This window comes from Mastomys coucha, unplaced genomic scaffold, assembly GCF_008632895.1.
Source record: "Mastomys coucha isolate ucsf_1 unplaced genomic scaffold, UCSF_Mcou_1 pScaffold3, whole genome shotgun sequence".
In the NCBI taxonomy this organism is placed as follows: domain Eukaryota; kingdom Metazoa; phylum Chordata; class Mammalia; order Rodentia; family Muridae; genus Mastomys; species Mastomys coucha.
The window spans coordinates 50,784,834-50,795,312 of record NW_022196909.1 but is presented as its reverse complement, the minus strand read 5'-3'; the positions used below and the strand labels follow the sequence as shown (position 1 = coordinate 50,795,312).

The 10,479-nt window shown below is 47.3% G+C and overlaps 3 pseudogenes; 1 reads left to right on the top strand and 2 right to left on the bottom strand.

The window, feature by feature from the left end:
* The window catches only part of LOC116074442, a 41,463-nt pseudogene that overhangs the window by 19,191 nt on the left and 11,793 nt on the right, over window positions 1-10,479 (top strand).
* Window positions 5,355-6,215, bottom strand: LOC116074648 (annotated as a pseudogene).
* LOC116075382 overlaps window positions 9,717-10,479 on the bottom strand; it is a 4,272-nt pseudogene continuing 3,509 nt past the window's right edge.

Genomic DNA, 10,479 nt, shown 5'->3' with positions numbered 1-10,479 from the left:
CCCCCCGCCCTGGTCCCCTTTCCATACCTAAATGTAAGCCAGGCCAGCTTGAAGGTCATGGCCAATGCTCTATAATCATCAGACTCTTTGAAATGCATCTTTACACTCTTACACACAAATTGAGGAATAAATAACCACTACTTTGGGTTTTAAACTTGAGGGAAAAAAAGAATATGTGAGTTGTTTGGTGGGAATAACAATGACTTAGGTAGACCTCTCATGAATTGGAGCCAAATATTTTAGAGGTCATTGATTGCTCATCATGTCTCTCACAAAGAATTTTAATGTCTTGTCCACTTGTTCTAACATTGTGGTTTGTGGCTCTGAGATAGATACTGCTGGAGGCTGAGCGGCTACTTCAAATTTTCTGTTGCTCACTGAGCTCAGTTATAGTTGGGATTCCTGGTTCTGAATTGGGCAGGCATGTGAACATGCTTCAGGGAATGCCATTCTTGAAGGGTAAGAGCGACCCTGACCTCCAGTCATGGGAACCCACCTCACCCTAGATCATCTTAGAATGCCCTCAACCAACAGTCACTTTTAGTGTGATTAACTAATTAACCCTCATCCTATAAGCAGATGTCCTGGTAAACCTAGAACTTGGTCTCTGGTGCTTGAAGGACAACTCCTTCAGCTCTAAAGGAAAACACCTGTGGGGCTTGGAAGACAAGGTCAGTGGCTCAGTGAGGAAAGCACTTGCCACCAATGCTATCCCTGAGACCAACACAGTGGAAAGAGAGAACCTGGTTCTACAAAGTTCCCTCTGACCTCCTCATCTGTGCTGCAGCCAGAAGATGTCCTGCTATACATGCATACAGACAGACAAGCAGGCAGACAGCCAAACACACACACACACACACAGAGAGAGAGAGAGAGAGAGAGAGAGAGAGAGAGAGAGAGAGACTGTGAAAGAAATAAAATTTAAAACTCCAGAGTTTGGGTCTTATTATAGGAAGGGAAAGCAGCATGGGAAGGGGGAAAGAGATGAAGAAATAAGAATTGTCTGTAGGTCTCCTCTCAATTCAAGTCTAAGGAAGGTGTGGGGGAGGGTGAAATAACAGTGCTCAGCCAAGCAGCACAGGGTTCTTGGCAAAGTCAGCTACTGAGATCTGGGATGGAGTAGCCCTAGCAGGCTCTTCCCCATCTCTCTAGTTTCACGCCCCACCCCCAACCTGAGTGAGGTCTTTCTGCCCTGACACTGATGACTACTTGGCAATTATCATCCCAATTGGTCAGTGAGATCCTGGAAAACAAAACAAAACAAAAAAACAAAAACAAAAAACAAAAAACATGGTCGCCATGAACACTTGTAAAGTCTGCACTGATCCGCTGTAATCAAAGGTGCCCTGCATCTCTAGATCTGCCTGATGGTGCAGTGCACACAGCTCCTGCTGCTTGGCTGCACCCTAGCCAAGACACAGACCCACAAAGTGAGAGAGTCGCCAACCAGACCCTCCACCCCTTCTCCACCTGCCTCCTGAGCCCTGGGTCCTGCTGCACCCCGCCCCACTCGCCCTGCCCCCGCCGGGAATCCGGGAAGGAGGTCAGGGTGCCACTGGCGCAGCCCCCAGTCTCACACTCGCTGCAGTATTTTCACTTATGCGGTCCTGGCCAGGCCTCCGGGAGCCCAGGTTCATCTTTGTGCACTACGTGGACGACAAAGCAGTTCTTTCGCTTCCACACCGACGGCTCCAGCGCGAGGATGGAGCCCTGCGCTCTGCGGATGGAGCAGGACAGAGTCCAGAGTAATGGAAATGGAAGACACAGATTGTCCAGTTTTAGGAGCAGTCGTTCAGAGTGGAACTGAGGGCCCTGCTTGGCTGCTACAACCAGAGCGAAGGCAATAAGTGACCCCGGTCGGAGGTCACGATCCCTCTGCTTCACTATGGAAAGGCTAGAGACTCCGACAAGAGTGACCATGTCCGAGGTTTCCCACAACCTTTGGGACCCGCGGGGACCCATGACCAGGGACCCACCTTCCCTTTCAGTTCAGAGGATCCCTAGCGAAGCTGGGCAGGGCTGGGCAGGGCTGATCATGGAGTCCAGCGGACCCTCACACCATCCAGAGTACTTATGGCTGTGACATGCAGTCGGACAGTAGCCTCCTCTGCGGGTACATGCAGATCGCCTTCAAAGGCCGCGATTACATTGCCCTGCAATTGTGGGTGGCAGCGGACAGATCCGCAAGTGATGAGACAGAGACAGAAGGCCAGTCTGGAGGGTATGAGTGAGTGGCTATGTAGATAGAGGAGGAAGGGAGAAGAGGAAGGAGACACAGTAGCACACAGGTAACCACTGCAGCTACCCTTGAACTCGGCCTTAGTTATGAGAAAGAAGAAAAGTATCTGCTGTAACAATGCCTCATCTTGTTTGGAATCTTTTAAATATTGTTACCAAAAAAAGAAAGAAAGAAAGAAAGAAAGAAAGAAAGAAAGAAAGAAAGAAAGAAAGAAAGAAAGAAAGAAACTGGCAAAGGAATCACATAAGGGGGCTGGGGAGATGGCTCAGCAGTTAAGAGCATTGACTGCTCTTCCAGAGGTCCTGAGTTCAAACCCCAGCAATCACATGGTGGCTTACAACCATCTGTAATGGGATCTGATGCCCTATACTGGTGTGTCTGAGGAGAGCGACAGTGTACTCACATATATAAAATAAATAAATATTAAAAAATCACATAAGGAAATTAGCCAGATCAAAGTTGGAGTAGGCATTTTGATCTCATGAAGATCGACCAAGGTCTCTGCTGACTTTTGAGTTTTCTTTTGTGCAAGGTAAAAAGTGAGAATCTAAGTTCATCTTCATAGCCCTGTGTCGCAGCATCAGCTCTGCTCCAATGTACATTCTTTGTTGAAAATTGATTATGCGCTGGGCACATGCCTTGAATCCCAGCACTTGGCAGGCAGGAGGATTTCTGAGTTTGAAAACAGCTTGGTGTACAGTGTTCCAGGACAGCCAGGGCTTTACAAAGAAATGCTACCTAAAAAAAAAAAAACAAGCAACAAAACAAACAAACAAAAATGGGTGTGGCAGTGGCCAAGCAAAGGGCAGAGGTGGCAGCAGAACAGTGGTTTCTCTGGTGACAGGAACTGACTTGTCAGCGCTGATTTGACTCACCTTTCCCCTGTCTGGAACATGGACAGACAGAAGGTTGAAGGGAGGGGTAACCCAACTCCCACCCTGCTATGTGGTTCAACTGAACCTATCTCCTATAAGCGCCCGGTTGCAAACGCGAAGCAGAGACTGGCTGTGTTTGTGTCAGTGTGAGAAACCTTGCTTCCCATGGAGGAGCTCAGACTTCAGCCCGCCCCCACTCCCCTCAACTGCCAGCTTTTGTCCTTTTCTGACCATAAGCAGCAGAGTGTCCCTGCCTAGGAGGTGTGACCACACCCTGCTCACCCCTACACTCCGCTGGTATGCACTGACTGTCCGGAATACTGTGCAGCATGGAAATCAGAGAGCCATTCTAGGAGCTCGGTAAATACCAAGGGAGGGGGAGGGGAACGCAGAAGGAGAGAGTAGGAGGACTGAGGACCCTAACTTTGTGTCCCTTAGAACTCAAGGCAAGAACAGAAAGTGGAAAGTAGAAGTGTCAGCCTAAGGAAAGCACAAAAGGTTTGAGGCTGACTCATCCACTCTACTCCCCTCTCCTCTACTCCTCTCCACTCCCTCCCCTCCACACTGTCCCACCCCACTCTGTGCCCCTCCAATCTGCTTCCCTCCACTCTGCCTCCTATTCTCTGCCCTCCAATCCTTCCTTTTGCCTTGCTTCCATTTCCTCTTATTGTCCAACTCCCAAAAACAGAACAGCCAGCATCTTCACATGTTTTACTAATTTATTCAGTATTTTCTGGACATGGAGTAGAGGACAACGACTATGTCCCTGATAAAAATGAATGTTTCCTAGTCAGGCATGGTAGCAAGCATTTTTTTAATCCTGAAACTCAGGATGCACAGGCAGAAGGCTTTCTGAATTTGAGGCCAATCTGAACTACATAGGGGAGTTCCAGGTCATCCAGGGGGTACAAAACCCTGTTTTGACCCCACCCTCCCCCACCCCAAAAAAGAAACTTTCCTGCATCTCATCAAGGATATGAAGGCCCTCTGATCTACCCATGGCTCAAGAAGAAAACTGGGGCCTCTGACTCCTAGAACTCCTGCTTAATAACCCTGACAGGGTTTTGTAGTCACCCAGCAGTCATCTGCAGCCTCTGATGATTTTGTCCAGTGCTGCTGGGGACCCCTGAGGATGATTTATTCCCTCTGTTCATCAGGAGGGCTGCTGTGCCCTTGGCTTGGATCCTCCTCTTGGACCCCGAGTGGTTCCTGCTCCTGGGGTGCTCTCCGGTTTCCAACCCTTCCCTGTAAATGGGGAAGGAATATCAATATTGCAAACCATGAATAACTTTTCCACCTCACATACCCTTCACCACCATTACAGACTGTCCCAGCATGCTCCTGTTCCTTGCCAGTTTCTCCTATAGATGTGAAAGAAATGCTAAGATAGCTACCTACCCAACACAGCCAGAGAGCTGCAGCTCCCAACACTCCTGTGGTCACCAGGATGGGGGCAGTCTCCCAAAGCCTAGGACTGGAAGAGACCCAACGAATTCTCAGCCTGGAGGGAGAGATGTCCTAAGGGCAGAAAGAAAAATCAGAGTTAGGAAAGCATCCCTTGTTTGAGGCCAGCCTGTTCTACAGAGTGAGTTCCAGGACAACCAGGACTACACAGAGAAACCCTGTCTCTAAAAAAGAAGAAGAAGAAGAAGAAGAAGAAGAAGAAGAAGAAGAAGAAGAAGAAGAAGAAGAAGAAGGAGAAGGAGAAGGAGAAGGAGAAGGAGAAGGAGAAGGAGAAGGAGAAGGAGAAGGAGAAGGAGAAGGAGAAGAAAAAGAAGAAGAAGAAGAAGAAGGAGGAAGAGGAGGAGGAGGAGGAGGAGAAGGAAGGAAAGGAAGAGGAAGAGGAAGAGGAAGAAGAAGAAGAAGAAAGCATCCCTTGCTTCACAGAGAAGGAAGTACTTTTATTTTTCACAAATAAAAATTTTTCAAAGTTTTATTTCACTGACTTCAAGTCAAATTCCACAAAATTGTTTTCTGGTCAATTACTAGCCTTTTTGGCTCCCACAATGTTAGTACCAAAAGATTTGTGTGTCAGGGAGAAAAGAACACTTTAAGAAACATTGCATTGACTCATCTTCCACAAGGTAACAGAGTTGGGGATCTGACTGTTCAACAACACACAGCTTTAATCACATCCTTGAGGGCAGACAGGAAAACCAGGCTGTAGACACTCTTCAGCTTGTCAAAAGTCAGACCGAGGAAAACCTATTCCACATTGATATAAAAGGTATTGCCATTCATCACCTCTTTTTCTGTTGCTGCAACATTTTTCTTCTTTTAATTATCATATCATGCAGTTTCTCAAGTCCTTCCTTTAACCCATCTCCTAGGATTGCACAGGTGGACTGCAAATGCCAAGGAGTAGATGAGCTCAGTTCACCCATTGCTAAAAACTTCTCAATCTCAGAGAGAGAGAGAGACAAAGAGAGAGACAGAGAGGCAGAGAGAGAGAGAGACAGAGAGATAGAGAAAGTGAGCAAGAGAGAGAGAGAGAGAGACAGAGAGACAGAGAGACAGAGAGTGACAGAAAGACACAGAGACACACAGAGAGAGACAGAGAGACAAAGTGACAGAGACAGGGAGACAGAGAGAGTGAGAGTCAGAGACAGAGAGAGAGACAGAGAGATAGAGGGACAGAGAGACAGAGAGAGAGAGATAGAGACAGAGAGAGGCAGAGAGACAGAGAACCAGAGAGAAAGAGAGAGAAATCCTCAGGTCTTCCTTGTTAGCCATTGTAAGCACTTCTTGATTTTCTGATCTCTTAGTTATTTATGATGCTCACTTCTGACTTCTTCCATTCTCTAAACATCGACAGAGTCCACCACAAATGCAATGCCATCTGTGCACAGTGGTCTTAATTTCTCTTGCCCACCTACATCCCGGAAGTGAAAAGTGACTGTTTTTGGTTTGCCCATGGTTACCTTACTTTTCTCAGTGTTAAACCCTTTGGTAAGTGCGGTATTTACAAGTTCATTGAATCACAGTCTATATAAAACTTCTGTCTTTCCAGCACAGTCCAAACCCAGAGTAACAGTGTGAAAGGACTGAAAGGGCGGCAGGCTGGACAGGATGGGAGTCTGATCTGACAGTCCATTCCCCATTTCTCAAACTCTTCCTGGGTGATATAGTTACATGATGGGTGGCTGACTGTCCTTGCTGTCCAGCCTCTGCTGCTGTGGGTTGCCAGCCGCCAGCAGGAAGCTGTCTTGGAGCAGAGGATGGGTGTGGTGCCTGCCCCAGGGGCAGAGGGGCCACTGCAGCTACAACCCATGGAGCACCAGCCAGTGGTGTTAAATTTCTTAGGGGCATGTTTGCCAGCCTCGGTAGGGATCTTGGCTTCATGCCAAGAAGGAAACTTGTAAAGCAACAGCTGAGTATAGGAAAGGAGGGACAGGACTCTGCTGTACCAGACAGACAGTGGAGGTCACCATGCCACTCACTATGGACAGGATGGGAGTCTGGTCTGACAGTCCACTCCCTATTTCAGAGGTAAATGGTGTCCCAACCAGATTTCTTCTCCTGGGTGATCACTGGCTGCTGGTCCTCCCAAGTTGCTTCAGAGACAGGGAGTCTGTTAGCCAGAGGGGAGTAACGGAGTAGGGGAGTAGGGGAGTCTGTCCCTGGGCAGCAGGCAAGCCCTGACTCTGCTAGGGGCATGCCACCAGCCTCCTTAAACCAACAGCTGAGTATAGGGAAGGATGGAGCAGGAGTCTGCCTTAGCACAGGACAGTAGAAGACACCATTATCACTCAGTATGGATTGCATACTCCCACAAGGACTTTCATACAGCACTATATGTTTGAAAAAGCCACCTTTGAAAATAGACAAGGAGGTATGTGGTACCCTGCAAGATTGGCCTTAGAGAACCACACACTTTATTAAGGGTGCCCATGCTGTCTTCTGCATAGGAAGTGAGGGTCCTGCAATGAGGCTCAGATCTCCAGGACAAAAAAGGGCCAGGCTATGAGAGCTGAGCCCCTGCCACTACATAGTAATTACAGAAAAGAAATGTTGACCTCCACTAGGAACATTTCAACATTCCCAGAACCCAACTCAGGACTTTCATTCTACTCTGAGTCCCTAAATAATGAGAGCTCAGCCACATGGGAGTTTGACCCGGCTCCTCCCCAAACCATCTCTTCCTGCCTTTCCCACCTGACATAGACCCCAGATCTGCTTACCAAGAAGAAGAGACTCTGGTTCATGGTGAACACTAGCTCCTTTCAAGCAGCTCTCCAACAGCTCTAGATAACAGGATGCAGGGATCCGTGGCAGATCGCTTGCCCTGTGCTGGACCAAGTGCACTGTGCAGTCTATGACTGGTTGTTTATTGGCTACTGTGACTCCAGCAGGCCTTCTACATGTCAAATGTGCCTGACTCTGCCTACTGTGGTCTTCCCTCCGCCCTGATGACATCATCCTAGAATGTAGCCAGGCTACATTCCCATAGGATGACTGGGGCAGCTATCCCCGCATGGCGCATGGGGGCAGCAGAGCAGCACGCTCCTCCTACACTGAGCTCCATGTGCCCAACCAAGCCTTGCCTCTAGCTCCAGGTGACTTTAGCTTAGGGAAGGTGCTTCACCAGGGCAGGCTGCAAGTTCCTGGAAACAGCTGCGGAATTTCTGAGCCTAGGCACCCTGCTGCAGCAGCTCCAGGCCTCTCAGGCCTCCGAGGACTGCTTCCTTTAAACCTTTTAGTTCTTTAAAATTCAAAGTTGCCTTAAAAAGTGTCCTGCATTGTTGGGATCAGGGACCTCAACTGCAGGAAAAATCATCCCCCTTTCTGGGGTAGACTCAGAAAACTTACTCCTCATCTTGGAGTAGACTATTCTTAACTCCATTCCAATGGTAGATATGGCTCTTATGCTGGAGAGGCAGTGGCTCCCTCCTCCTTATAGGAAGGACTTTTACTATGAGGTTGGTCGGGAATCTGACTTGTTGCTAATTTTGCACTTCTTTAATTTACCTTTTAATTCTTCAATTTCCCTTTCTAAAGTCTCTCCCTCTTCCTCTAGACCCTCAGAGTCAGAGTCCGAATCCGAGTATTGCCAAGATTTCTTGGAACTATCATCCTGTGCCACTCCTATCTCCGCCATCTGTTCCTTGACTTTAGCATTAGTACTTAGGAGGGCTTCTTTTACTAACCTCCATGAGGAGAAAGTAGCAACAGGAACAGCATCAGGACCTTCTTTCTGCCTAGCTTTATGTAGATCTCCCTTTACTTTCTCCCAGTCAGGGATATTGAGCTCTCCACAATGAATAAACCAAGGACTGGTCTTCTCTAAAGTTTTAATGAACTCTTTAGCTGATTTTGCTTTAATACCTGTGCCCTGTTGTTTTAGCAAAGCTATCATCTGATCTTGAAGCTGCAAAGTAGACTCCTAGTACCCATGGCACCATCCTTTTCCTTACTTCCAGCTTTGATGAATTCACTTTCAGTTCACTATTAGCAACAGTTGCCACCAGCTCCTCAGAAAGATCCCCTCAGGGGCTCCTCTCTTCTCCATCTGGGTGGAACCTCCACTTGAAATCTATGGAACCTCATGGGATGGGGTGGGGTAGATGGGAGAGTGAGGGATGTGGGGGTGTGGTCACACCACTCTTTATCCCATAATGGTCATGAAATGACATGTGGAGTAAAAGCCAAAATGTTTTGTTTCTTTGTTTTGTTCTCCTTGGTAGTGGTGGTAATGTGTGTGTGTGTGTCTGTGTGTGTATGTATGTCTGTGTATGTGAGTGTGAGTGTGTATGTGAGTGTGTGTGTGTGTCTGTGTGTGTGAGTGTGTATATGTGTGCATGAGTGTGTGTGTGTGTCTGAAATTACTTTATGGTGGTGGGGAGTGGGGATGAATGCATGCAGTCCACAAAGTGCTTGTGACAGCCTCAGAACAAATTTCAAGAGACAGGCTTCTTCCTTCTTGTGGATCCCTGTGATCAAACTCAGGTCCACAGGCATGGTAGCTCTTGGGGTAACCTCTGGTTTCCAACCCTTCCCTGTAAATGGGGAAGAAATATCAATATTGCAAACCATGAACAACTTTTCCACCCCACATACCTTCACCACCATTACACACTGTCCCCACATGCTCCTGTTCCTTACTTGTTTCTCCCATAGATGTGAAAGAAATACTAAGGTATTTCTATCTAGCACAGCCAGAGAGCTGCAGCTCCCAACACTCCTGTGGTCACCAGGATGGGGACAGTCTCCCAAAGCCTAGGACTGAACACAAAGAAATCTCAGCCTGAAGGGAGAGATGTCCTAAGGGGAGAAAGAAAAATCAGAGTTAGGAAAGCATCCCTTGCTTCACAGAAAAGGAAGCACTTTTTTTTTTCACTCTTCAAAGTTTCATTTCACTAACTTTGAAGGTCAAATTTCCACAAAATTGTTTTCTGGTCAATTACTATCCTTGTTTGACTTCACACAATGTTAGTACCAAAAGATTTGTGGGTCAGAGAGAAGAGACCACTTTAAGAAGCATTGCATTGACTCATCTTCCACAAGGCAACAGACTTGGGGATCTGACTGTTCAACAACACACAGCTTTAATTGCATCCATGGGGGCAGACAGGCAAACTAGGGTGTAGACACTCTTCGGCTTGTCAGAAATCAGACCAAGGAAAAATCATATCATGCAGTTTCTCAAGTCCTTCCTTTAGCCCATCTCCTAGGATTGCACAGGTGGGCTGCAAATGCCAAGGAGTAGATGAGCTCAGTTCACCCACTGCTAAAAACTTCTCAATCTCAGAGACATAGAGAGAGCTTTGCTCAGGTCTTGTTTGTTAGCAAGTATATGCACAGGGACTCCCTGATTTTCAGATATCCTAGTTATTTTATGAAATTCAGTTTTGGCTTCTTCCAGTCTCTCAAAATCGCCAGAGTCCACCACAAACACGATGCCATCTGTGCATTGGGTATATGACTTCCACAGTGGTTTTAAGTTCTCTTGCCCACCTACATCCCAAAAGCAAAAGTGTAGAATTGCCCAAGGTTACCTAACTTCTCTCACTGTTAAATCCTTTGGTAGGTAGGGTATTTACAAATTCTTTGAACTGCAGCCTATATAAAACTGTTGTCTTTCCAGTGCAGTCCAATCTTGAATAACAATGTGAAAGAAAGGACTGAAAGTACAGCAGGCTAGACAGGCTGGATGAAGCTATGAGATTGCTGTCTGAAGGTCCTCTGTTGTGGCTTCCATAGATGTCAGCCAACAGGGAGTCTGTATGTACAGGATGGAAGTCTGGTCTCACTGTCCATTCTCCATTTCCTACTGTAGATGGTGTCCCCAACTGAAGCGTTCTTCTCATCTGCTTGTGATTTCTCTTCCAGGGTGATTGCTGGCTGATGGTCAGCCTCTGGGGAGTC